Source organism: Zea mays, chromosome 2, assembly GCF_902167145.1.
Source record: "Zea mays cultivar B73 chromosome 2, Zm-B73-REFERENCE-NAM-5.0, whole genome shotgun sequence".
In the NCBI taxonomy this organism is placed as follows: domain Eukaryota; kingdom Viridiplantae; phylum Streptophyta; class Magnoliopsida; order Poales; family Poaceae; genus Zea; species Zea mays.
In genome coordinates this window covers 197672393-197684814 of record NC_050097.1, presented here as the reverse complement: position 1 = coordinate 197684814, position 12422 = coordinate 197672393, and the positions used below count along the sequence as shown (strand labels likewise).

At 42.3% G+C, this 12422-nt stretch overlaps 1 long non-coding RNA gene across 1 annotated transcript; it reads right to left on the bottom strand.

Moving 5' to 3' along the window:
• Positions 1 to 1491: 1491 nt before the first annotated feature.
• LOC103647568 (uncharacterized) lies at positions 1492 to 1938 on the bottom strand. Its single transcript, XR_002267694.1, has 3 exons — positions 1784 to 1938; positions 1641 to 1696; positions 1492 to 1567 (listed from the first exon to the last, which is right to left on the bottom strand). It is a non-coding gene; the product is annotated as an uncharacterized lncRNA (long non-coding RNA).
• Between the last annotated feature and the right edge of the window lie 10484 nt (positions 1939 to 12422).

Sequence of the window (12422 nt, the reverse complement as noted above, 5' to 3'; positions counted from 1 at the left end):
ACCTCTCAGCAACCGCCGCCAACACCCGCACGCCCACCCGCGCTTCGCCCCAAGCTCAAAACCCCGCGCGTCCCAGCCTCGATCTAGCCGCAAAACACCGCCATCCTCAATCCACCGTCAATTCGCGACTCTTAGCACCTTTGTTCCCCTGCTCAATCCCCGCCCTACCCTGTTCGTTGCCCCGCCCCGCCCGAAAGGAAGGACAAAGGTGAAGGAGCTTGCTCAACCGCGCAGGGCTCGACCAAGGTATGATCCACTCTCCAATATGTTTGTTTATACTCAGTTCGCTACGACCAATGATTTTAATTGTAGACCGTTTATTGTTTTGGGGTTATGTAGACACGGTAAAACACATTTTACAAATGCCATTAGGTAGTGAATGTCATAGTAACTTTAATGATTTCAGCAATCGAATCCCCATAGCTTGGTAACTTGAAGGTAATTGACTGAGCAATCAAATTGCAAGCCCAAGTTATGATGACAATACAACATATTGGTAACTTGAGGCTCCAACATTTAACCCATCAGCACATAAAAATTATGAACATAATACAATTACAGTAAAGTTTTGCTTTCCAATGTCAATGATGCTACTATGCCAGGTTAGTTGCATTGAGTAGTTAACATAGTCTGCCCCCCATCTGGGTTTGGTGTTCCTTGTGAACTCACCAACGAGTCTAAGCTGAACAACTCATCTCTTTCAAGCTTAAGAAGGGTTTCTTTTGATTTGCCTTTCAACAACGACACAACTTCAAGCATTGTTGTTCTGTTTTCAAATTCTGAATGAGTACAGAATAGCCCAAACTATTACCATTCTTCTCAGTTCAGATTCAGATAACTTGTGGCTCAGTTTTGAGTCTGCAATTTCATCCTATCTACCCTGCCTTGCCAGCGGAAGCACCCAGTTTAGAATTCCATATGTCTGTATGAAACAAGCTGAACTGCAATGCGTCACCAAAACTAGCTACCATAACTGAAATGGTATACAATGGAAATATTTCGTGCTCTGTAGTTTGGACAGCTCTAAAAACTTTACTGTTAATTCGTTATATAAGTTTAGAACTGACGGAGGTGTAAGGAATAATAGCTGAATGAGTTACGAAGTTGCTGATTCTAACTTCTGAAAGCTGCCCTACAAGGCTATAGTCATAACCACAATATTCTTCATCACGAACATTGTATTAGTCATCACCACAATTTGTATGTGCTGGTATCATAAAATAAGATGCCTTGTAGGAGGGCCTTGAATTTGCTCAAATTTGGTGAGCGCTCAGGTAGCCTAGCTGTTTTTTCCCTTGTTGTTCACTTGTTGCTGGTTATTGATGATTCGTGTATTCGCCTCATAGCAATTTTATTTTTCAAAACCGGTCCAATCTCATTGAAAACTTACCTTCATGAGAGCCCATATGCTAAAATGTGAGCGATACTCTGCTAAGGTCATGCCACCATTGCCCTAGGAGAATGGAATTTACCAAATAAGAACAAGCTTCTTACATTAGTTAAAACATATGCCATTTTCACTGAACAATCTGGAGATGTTGTGGCATTCAACGAAGCATCAAGCAGTCTGCATAAAACAATTTCAGTACAATTATCAAAACAATAGTTTTTCATTTTGCATCAAGGGAGGCATCACTCACTCAAACAATAGCTAAGAACAGTCCTCGAATAATGACATCCTTCTTGATACAGCAACCTGGTTCTCATAAACAGAAATCAGTGCATCAAATAAAATTTTATACCCTACACAAATGATAAGCAAATGAGCATAAACCCAACTCACTTCAACAATCTGTGACCAGCCAGTCAACATGTGAAGTTGGGCAGCCTGCTCTTCAAGATTTTTGTTATATCGCCACGCCCATTTGAGCAAACCATGAACTGATTCTTTTAGTCCAGCTTTCTCAGGCTCGGTTAATTGTGAGTTCAATTCTTGTGAAATCTAAGTAACAAAAAGAATTCATTAAACATGAGATCAATTTTGGAAAAAATGAACAGAACAAGGACACATAAGAATGAACACAGAACCTAGAGAAGTTTTTCATGGAAAGCATCAAGATCAATCAGTCGGTCACCTCTCTCTGAATAATAATATACACCACCATTTTCAAACGTGGCAGAGTTCCTTGGGATCTCTTCAATCTGAGCACCAAGATGTAGTGAGAACTAAAAAATCTATGGAACTAGAAGTTTACAGGCCATACCTTCGATTCGATTCCCAAGCTGGAAAGCAGCTGTGGATACTGCGTTGAAGTATCCGGACATCTAAACTGTAGAACCTCAAGCAAGTCCAAAACCTAAGTGCAACGTTTCAAGTGATATAAGGATCTTGATAATGGCTATGTAGATCAAATATCATACTTTTCTAGCAAATAAATAAGAACCAAAGTAGCTTAAACAATATTTGGAAACTTTGTTTCAAAAGGAAAAAAGTAAACTGCATGAAGAGTAACACTGCTCCTTGTCATGATGGATTTACAGTGAAGTTTTTTAAGTCTTTGTGGTATCTGATAGGTGGTGACATAAAGGAAACGTTAGATGAGTTATATGCAGGCGAGCTAGAACTATGGAGTCATTATCCTAATTCCTAGTGGCTCGAGAACACTGAAGTAGTATATTCAGTATATAACTCTATGGTACTAATCAGCAGTTTAAAGAGTTCTAGGTTGGCTGAACATCTTAGATCCTGATCTTGGGGTCAGGGACACCACGACAGTACCTCGACTTGGGGTATGGCTTGTTCTTGATCTGGCGATAGCATCTCGCAGACCCTAACCAATGTTTCAGAAACATAAAAGCTTGAGTATCAATTAACATAATACCAATGCACCACATTAGTAATTCTGTCCACTGCATTCAAGTCCAAACTATTGACTACATGAAAAACAGAACATTGATTTTCACATAAGCACGCAGAATGAGCATATGCACAACACAGTCAGATTAGTTCTACAGTGTTTTTTCAGTGCATATAATACAATACTAAATGTATTCATTAAAAATCCATGAAACACAACTACTAACCCCATCTTGACAGCTAAAGCAACTGTACAAGGTCAAAGAATGGTACAATATTATTGTTGAATGCTCAGTCATGTTTCAGTCCTAACACACTGATTCCTACATAATGCTTTTGTAACGATAACTGGTACTGTTCACGATTTGAAAATGCTGAAAAACTGAAGCCTGGAAATCGCAACCTGAAAGAAATCTGAGATCTGAAAATGAAGTAACTTAAGGTATACATATCAAAGGCTAGGTACTATGAGCACAAGCTGAACATTGTATTGCAAATTAGTTAGTAAACATTATGAGCGAGCTTCAGTTGCAAAGGCGCAAGTTTCAGTTCTAAAGGCGCCATAATAAGTGATTTGACATACTTTCAGACCAATAAGTTATATGGAAAAATCAGTAAATCTGATTCGAACTATTTGGATCTAGGACATGTACGATGGATAACAATAAGAACTATCGAAACTATTTAAGTAACTGTATTTTTATCTATTAATTTTTTTTGCAATGATGTTATCTAAAAATAACAATCCTTAATTTACTTTCTTTGTGCACTACTACCATAATAGATAGCATTTAAGCAAAACTATAGCTATTATTTGACATTAGGAAGCAAACATTAGTTGTCCCCAGTGAGCTAACCTGAGTGCAGTCCAACACTAATTTAGAGCATCTAACCAAATGAAAATGCTTGCATTGGAGGTGCAGCCCAAAACTTCGAGATTTCTTTCCAGATTTCTTTCCAGAATTCAGAGAACATGTACAATCTTTCTCTGAGATAGTTAGTCTTGATTCAGATTCACTTCTATTTGTTTCATCATATTCTGGTACCTGTCATCTTTTGCCACCTATTTCCGAGCTTCTTTGCAATCTCTGTGGTCGCTAGTTCTATATTGCTGCTCTTGATATTCTGCAATGGGGAAGTCACCTTTAACTTCGTGACCTGTATGACTATTGTTTGTTTGATCTGCAAAATTCTAGGCTAAGTGCCTCATCTAGACTAACAAAAAAACATGCATTCTGTTGCAACCTAGCGTGTTCTGCATACAATCGAGTAGAGAAAGTAGAAGAGCTATAACCAAATGGAAAGTGAAATTCCAAGTTGTTGGGTTCTGATTCTAAAAGAAACACAAACCAGAAGCTGGATAAATGATAGATGAAAAGCTTCTCCAACTAATCATATTCAGTTTTCTCAATATGGCCTTCTGAAATTCAGGGTTATAACTAACTTATAGCTCGCTCAGCCTTTGAGAAGTACATGAATGGAGCTATAGCTCTCTTAGGGGCATTGGGATCTGTCTTCTTCTTTACCTTCTTTTTTAGAACCTTCATCTGGCCCACTCTTCAGCTTCTTCTTCACAGGCGGCTTTGAGCTACTAGCTTCCTTCTTGAAAGGTTTCTGGAACCATTGTTATGCCACCAGGATCACCGCCACTAACCATCTCATGCAAGGTCATAGATTCATGATTTATGTCATATATTGTGATAAGCTGCAACTTCTCAGATAAGCTGCAACTTCTAATTCATGTACTTGGCAAAGGCTACAAAAAACATCGTCATATATTCTGGAAGAAGATAACTGGTATTATGGCCTTCCCTATTGTTGGATCATGTGAATTTTTATGGCACCATAACAGCAGCAAAATTTTCCTTTTCTGCTTTTTTGCTCTAGAAGGGAATCAGCAACCAGATTTCTTTATTAATTCAGTTAACTGTATCATGATGTTTGCAACAGAAATTAATACCATCAGATATTAGGTTATATCATGATTTTAAATTTAGCATAAATTAGTTCAGTTAACTATAACATGATGTTTGCAACCTGAAAGGGAATTAGGCTTCCACCTCTTTCCTAAATGATTTTGGTGGTTGAATTGCCCAACACAAATAATTGGACTAACTAGTTTGCTCTAGTCTATAAGTTCTACAGGTGCCAAAGGTTCACAATAAGCTAATAAAAAGACCAAGGAAAGGGTTCAATCAAGAGAGCAAAGGATTTCCCGGAAGGCACCCTGGTCTAGCGCACTGGACTGTCCGGTGCGCCACCGGACTGTCCGGTGCACCAGGGGACTCCAAGCTAAACTCTTCACTTTCGGGAAATCTCAGAGGCGCTTCGCTATAATTCACCGGACTGTCCGGTGCACCACCGGACAGTGTCCGGTGCTCCAGAGGAGAGCGACTCTGAACTCGCCAGCTTCGGGAATCCGCTCCGCTAAAATTCACCGGACTGTCCGGTGAGTCACCGGACAGTGTCCGGTGCACACCGGACTGTCCGGTGTGACGGCGGAGCAACGGCTAGTTCGCGCGCAACGATCGACTGCAACGCATTAAATGCGCGCCTGCGCGCACAGAGGAGTAGAGCACGCGCGGGTGGCACACCGGACAGCCTACAGGGCCTGTCCGGTGCACCACCAGACAGCCAGGAGGGCCCACAAGACAGAACTCCAACGGTCGAACCCCAACGGTCTACTGACGTGGATGGCGCACCGGACAGTGTCTGGTGGCGCACCGGACTGTCCGGTGCGCCATGCGACTGCAGCCTTCCAACGGCCACTTTGTGGTGGTTGGGGCTATAAATACCCCAACCACCCCACATTCAAGGCATCCAAGTTTTCCACCTTCCAACTACTTACAAGAGCTCTAGCATTCAATTCTAGACACACCAAAGAGATCAAATCCTCTCCAAATTCCACTCAAAGCTTTAGTGATTAGAGAGAGTGATTGTTGTGTTCATTTGAGCTCTTGCGCTTGGATTGCTTCTTTTTCTCATTCTTTCTTGCGATCATCTCAATTGTAATCAAGGCAAGAGACACCAATTGTGTGGTGGTCCTTGCGGGGAAGTTTGGTTCCCGGTTGATTGAGAAGAGAAGCTCACTCGGTCCGAGGGACCGTTTGAGAGAGGGAAAGGGTTGAAAGAGACCCGGTCTTTGTGACCACCTCAACGGGGAGTAGGTTTGAGAGAACCGAACCTCGGTAAAACAAATCCTTGTGTCTCACTTCTTTATTCGCTTGCGATTTGTTTTTACGCCCTCTCTCGGACTCGATTATATTTCTAACGCTAACCCGGCTTGTAGTTGTGATTAACTTTGTAAATTTCAGTCTCGCCCTATTCACCCCCCCCCTCTAGGCGACTTTCAATTGGTATCAGAGCCCGGTGCTTCATTAGAGCCTAACCGCTCGAAGTGATGTCGGGAGATCACGCCAAGAGGGAAATGGAGACCGGTGACAAGCCCACTACAAGCCATGGGAAGGCTTCATCGGAAGAGTCCCGCAACAAAGGGAAAGGGAAGGAGAAGAAACCCTCTTCCCACAAGTCGCATCGGAGTGGTGACAAAAATAAGAAGATGAGGAAGGTGGTCTACTACGAGACCGACACTTCATCACCATCGACCTCCGGCTCCGACGCGCCGTCCGTTACTTCTAAGCGCCATGAGCGCAAGAAGTATAGTAAGATTCCCCTACGCTATCCGCGTATTTCAAAGCATACTCCTTTGCTATCCGTTCCATTAGGCAAACCACTGGTTTTTGACGGTGAAGATTATAATATGTGGAGTGATAAAATGAGGCATTATCTAACCTCACTCCACACAAGCATTTGGAATGTTGTTGAGTTTGGTGTACAGGTACCATCCGTAGGGGATGAAGACTACGACTCAGACGAAGTGGCCCAAATCCACCACTTTAACTCCCAAGCCACCACTATACTCCTCGCCTCTCTAAGTTGAGAGGAGTATAATAAGGTGCAAGGGTTAAAGAGTGCGAAGGAAATTTGGGACATACTCAAGACCGCGCACGAAGGAGACGAGGTGACAAAGATCACCAAGCGGGAGACGATCGAGGGGGAGCTCGGTCGCTTCATGCTTCACCAAGGGGAGGATCCACAAGCTATGTACAACCGCTTGAAGACCTTGGTGAACCAAGTGCGCAACCTCGGGAGCGAAAAATGGGATGACCATGAGATGGTCAAGGTTATTCTTAGATCCCTCGTTTTTCTTAACCCTACGCAAGTTCAATTAATTCGAGGTGATCCTAGATACAAGCTAATGTCTCCCGAGGAGGTTATAGGAAAATTTGTGAGCTTTGAGCTAATGATTAAAGGCTCAAAGAAAATCATCGAGCAAGGCACCTCCTCAACGCCCGAAGCACAACCGGTGGCATTCAAGGCGACGGAGGAAAAGAAGGAGGAGTCTACATCAAGTAGACAACCCATCGACGCCTCCAAGCTCGACAACGAGGAAATGGCACTCATCATCAAGAGTTTCCGCCAAATCCTCAAGCAAAGGAGGGGGAAGGATTACAAGCCTCGCTCCAAGAAGGTTTGCTACAAGTGTGGTAAGCCCGGTCACTTTATTGCCAAATGTCCTATTTCTAGTGACAGTGACAGGGGCGATGACAAGAAGGGGAGAAGAAAGGAAAAGAAGAGGTACCACAAGAAGAAGGGCGGCGATGCCCATGTGTGCCGCGAGTGGGACTCCGACGAGAGCTCCACCGACTCCTCCTCCAACGAGGACGCCACCAACATCGCCGTCACCAAGGGACTTCTCTTCCCCAACGTCGGCCACAAGTGCCTCATGGCAAAGGACGGCAAAAAGAAGAAGGTTAAATCCAAATCCTCCACTAAATATGAGTCCTCTAGTGATGATAATGCTAGTGATGAGGAGGATAATTTGCGTACTCTTTTTGCTAACCTCAACATGCAACAAAAAGAAAACTAAATGAACTAATTAGTGCCATCCATGAGAAGGATGAACTCTTGGACTCCCAAGAGGACTTCCTAATCAAGGAAAACAAAAAGCATGTTAAGGTTAAAAATGCTTATGCTCTCGAAGTTGAAAATGTGAGAAATTAACTAGTGAGCTAAGCACATGCCATGATTTGATTGCCAACCTTAGAAATGAAAATGCTAGATTAATTGCTAAGGTTGATTCTAATGTTTCTGATGATTCAATTTCCAATCTTAGAGATGATAATGCTAATTTGCTTACTAAGATTGAAAAATTGAATGATTCTCTTGCTAGTCTTAGAAATGAAAATGAAAACTTAATTGCTAAGGCTAAAGATTTTGATGTTTGCAATGTTACTATTTTCAATCTTAGAAGTGAAAATGATATATTACATGCTAAGATTGTAGAATTAAAATCTTGCAAACCCTCTACATCTACCGTTGAGCATGTTTCCATTTGCACTAGATGTAGAGATATTGATGCTATTAATGATCATGTGGCTTTAATTAAACAACAAAATGATCATATAGCAAAATTAGATGCTAAAATTGCCGAGCATGAACTTGAAAATGAAAAATTTAAATTTGCTCGTAGTATGCTTTATAATGGGAGACGCCCTGGCATCAAGGATGGCATTGGCTTCCAAAAGGGAGACAATGTCAAACTTAATGCCCCTCCTAAGAAATTATCTAACTTTGTTAAGGGCAAGGCTCCCATGCCTCAGGATAACAAGGGTTACATTTTGTACCCTGCCGGTTATCCCGAGAGCAAGATTAGGAGAATTCACTCTAGGAAGTCTCACTCTGGCCCTTATCATGCTTTTATGTATAAGGGTGAGACATCTAGCTCTAGGCAACCAACTCGTGCTAAGTTGCCTAAGAAGAAAACTCCTAGTGCATCAAATGAACCTAGCATTTCATTTAAAACTTTTGATGCATCCTATGTTTTAACTAACAAATCCGGCAAGGTAGTTGCCAAGTTTGTTGGGGGCAAACACAAGGGATCAAAGACTTGTGTTTGGGTACCCAAAGTTCTTGTCTCTAATGCTAAAGGACCCAAAACTGTTTGGGTACCTAAAATCAAGAACTAAACTTGTTTTGTAGGTTTATGCATCTAGGGGCTCAAGTTGGATAATCGACAGCGGGTGCACAAACCACATGACAGGGGAGAAGAAAATGTTCTCCTCCTACGAGAAAAACCAAGATCCCCAACGAGCTATCACATTCGGGGATGGAAACCAAGGTTTGGTCAAAGGTTTGGGTAAAATAGCTATATCTCCTGACCATTCCATTTCCAATGTTTTCTTGTTGATTCATTAGATTACAACTTGCTTTCCGTTTCGCAATTATGTCAAATGGGCTACAACTGTCTATTTACTGATGTAGGTGTCACTGTCTTTAGAAGGAGTGATGATTCAATAGCATTTAAGGGAGTGTTAGAGGGTCAGCTATACTTGGTAGATTTTGATAGAGCTGAACTCGACACTTGCTTAATTGCTAAGACTAACATGGGTTGGCTCTGGCACCGCCGACTAGCCCATGTTGGAATGAAGAATCTTCATAAGCTTCTAAAGGGAGAGCACATTTTAGGATTAACAAATGTTCATTTTGAGAAAGACAGGATTTGTAGCGCATGCCAAGCAGGGAAGCAAGTTGGTGTTCATCATCCGCATAAGAACATCATGACGACTGACAGGCCACTGGAGCTCCTACACATGGATCTATTCGGCCCGATTGCTTACATAAGCATCGGCGGGAGTAAGTACTGTCTAGTTATTGTGGATGATTATTCTCGCTTCACTTGGGTATTCTTTTTGCAGGAAAAATCTCAAACCCAAGAGACCTTAAAGGGATTCTTGAGACGGGCTCAAAATGAGTTCGGTTTAAGGATCAAGAAAATAAGAAGCGACAACGGGACGGAGTTCAAGAACTCACAAATCGAAGGCTTTCTCGAGGAGGAGGGCATCAAGCATGAGTTCTCTTCTCCCTACACGCCACAACAAAATGGTGTAGTGGAGAGGTAGAATACAACTCTATTGGACATGGCAAGGACCATGCTTGATGAGTACAAGACGCCGGATCGGTTTTGGGCCGAGGCGTTCAACACCGCCTGCTACGCCATCAACCGGTTGTATCTACACCGAATCCTCAAAAAGACATCATACGAACTCCTAACCGGTAAAAAGCCCAACATTTCTTATTTTAGAGTCTTTGGTAGCAAATGCTTTATTCTTATTAAAAGAGGTAGAAAATCTAAGTTTGCTCCTAAGACAGTAGAAGGCTTTTTACTAGGATATGATTCAAACACAAGGGCATATAGAGTCTTTAACAAGTCCTCAGGACTAGTTGAAGTTTCTTGTGACGTTGTGTTTGATGAAACTAACGGCTCCCAAGTAGAGCAAGTTGATCTTGATGAGATAGGTAATGAAGAGGCTCCGTGCATCGCGCTAAGGAACATGTCCATTGGGGATGTGTGTCCCAAGGAATCCGAAGAGCCCACTCAAGCACAAGATCAACCATCCTCCTCCACGCAAGCATCTCCACCAACTCAAAATGAGGATGAGGCCCAAGTTGATGAAGGAGAAAATCAAAATGATGAGCCACCTCAAAATGACGACAATGATCAAGGGGGAGATACAAATGATCAAGACAAGGAGGATGAAGAACCAAGACAGCCACACCCAAGAGTCCACCAAGCAATCCAACGAGATCACCCCGTCGACACCATCCTCGGCGACATTCATAAGGGGGTAACCACTAGATCTCGTATTGCACATTTTTGTGAGCATTACTCTTTTGTTTCCTCTATTGAGCCACACAGGGTAGAGGAAGCACTCCAAGATTCGGATTGGGTGATGGCAATGCAAGAGGAGCTCAACAATTTCACTAGAAACGAGGTATGGCATTTAGTTCCACGTCCTAATCAAAATGTTGTAGGAACCAAATGGGTCTTCCGCAATAAACAAGATGAGCATGGTGTGGTGACAAGGAACAAATCTCGACTTGTGGCCAAAGGATACTCCCAAGTCGAAGGTTTGGAATTCGGTGAAACCTATGCACCCGTAGCTAGGCTTGAGTCAATTCGTATATTATTAGCCTATGCTACTTACCATGGCTTCAAGCTTTACCAAATGGACGTGAAGAGTGCCTTCCTCAATGGACCAATCAAGGAAGAGGTCTACGTTGAGCAACCTCCCGGCTTTGAAGACAGTGAGTATCCTAACCATGTCTATAGGCTCTCTAAGGCGCTTTATGAGCTCAAGCAAGCCCCAAGAGCATGGTATGAATGCCTAAGATATTTCGTTATTGCTAATGGCTTCAAAGTCAACAAGGCCGATCCTACTTTATTTACTAAAACTCTTGACAACGATTTGTTTGTATGCCAAATTTATGTTGATGATATTATATTTGGGTCTACTAACGAATCTACATGTGAGGAATTTAGTAGGATCATGACACAGAAATTTGAGATGTCAATGATGGGGGAGTTGAAGTATTTCTTGGGATTTCAAGTAAAGCAACTCCAAGAGGGCACCTTCATTAGCCAAACGAAGTATACTCAAGACATTCTAAACAAGTTTGGAATGAAGGATGCCAAGCCCATCAAGACTCCCATGGGAACCAATGGGCATCTCGACCTCGACATGGAAGGTAAATCCGTCGATCAAAAGGTATACCGGTCGATGATAGGTTCATTACTCTATTTATGTGCATCTCGACCGGACATTATGCTTTTCGTATGCATGTGTGCAAGATTCCAAGTCGGCCCTAAGGAATCTCACGTTACGGCCGTAAAACGAATCTTGAGATATTTGGCTTATACTCCTAAGTTTGGGCTTTGGTACCCACAGGGATCCACATTTGATTTGATTGGTTATTCGGATGCCAATTGGGCAGGGTGCAAAATTAATAGAAAGAGCACATCGAGGACTTGCCAGTTCTTGGGAAGGTCCCTGGTGTCGTGGGCTTCAAAGAAGCAAAATTCCGTAGCTCTTTCAACCGCCGAAGCCGAGTATATTGCCGTAGGCCATTGTTGCGCAACTACTTTGGATGAGGCAAACCCTTAGGGACTATGGTTACAAATTAACTAAAGTTCCTCTTCTATGTGATAATGAGAGTGCAATCCGCATGGCGGATAATCCCGTTGAGCATAGCCGCACTAAACACATAGCCATTCGGTATCACTTCTTAAGAGATCACCAACAAAAGGGAGATATCGAGATTGCATACATTAATACTAAGGATCAATTAGCTGATATCTTTACCAAGCCATTAGATGAGCAAACATTTACCAGACTTAGGCATGAGCTAAATATTCTTGATTCTAGGAATTTCTTTTGATGTCTTGCATACATAGCTCATAAATATACCTTTGGTCATGTCTCTTTCATATGCTATGACTAATATGTTTTCAAGTGAATTTCAACCCAAGTCATAGGTAATTGAAAGGGAATTGGAGTCTTCGGCGAAAACAAAGGCTTCCACTTCGTAACTCATCCTTTGCCATCGCTCCAAGCATCTCTCCGTCTTTTGGTATAATCTTCACTCATATTATTTGCCAAAGGGGAGAAAGTAGTTCATGAAGGGCTTGTATTTCACTCAAACATCCGTTTTTGGCGATTCATGCCAAAGGGGGAGAATATTAAGCCCAAAGCAAAGGGACCGCACCACCACCAAATTTTAAAAC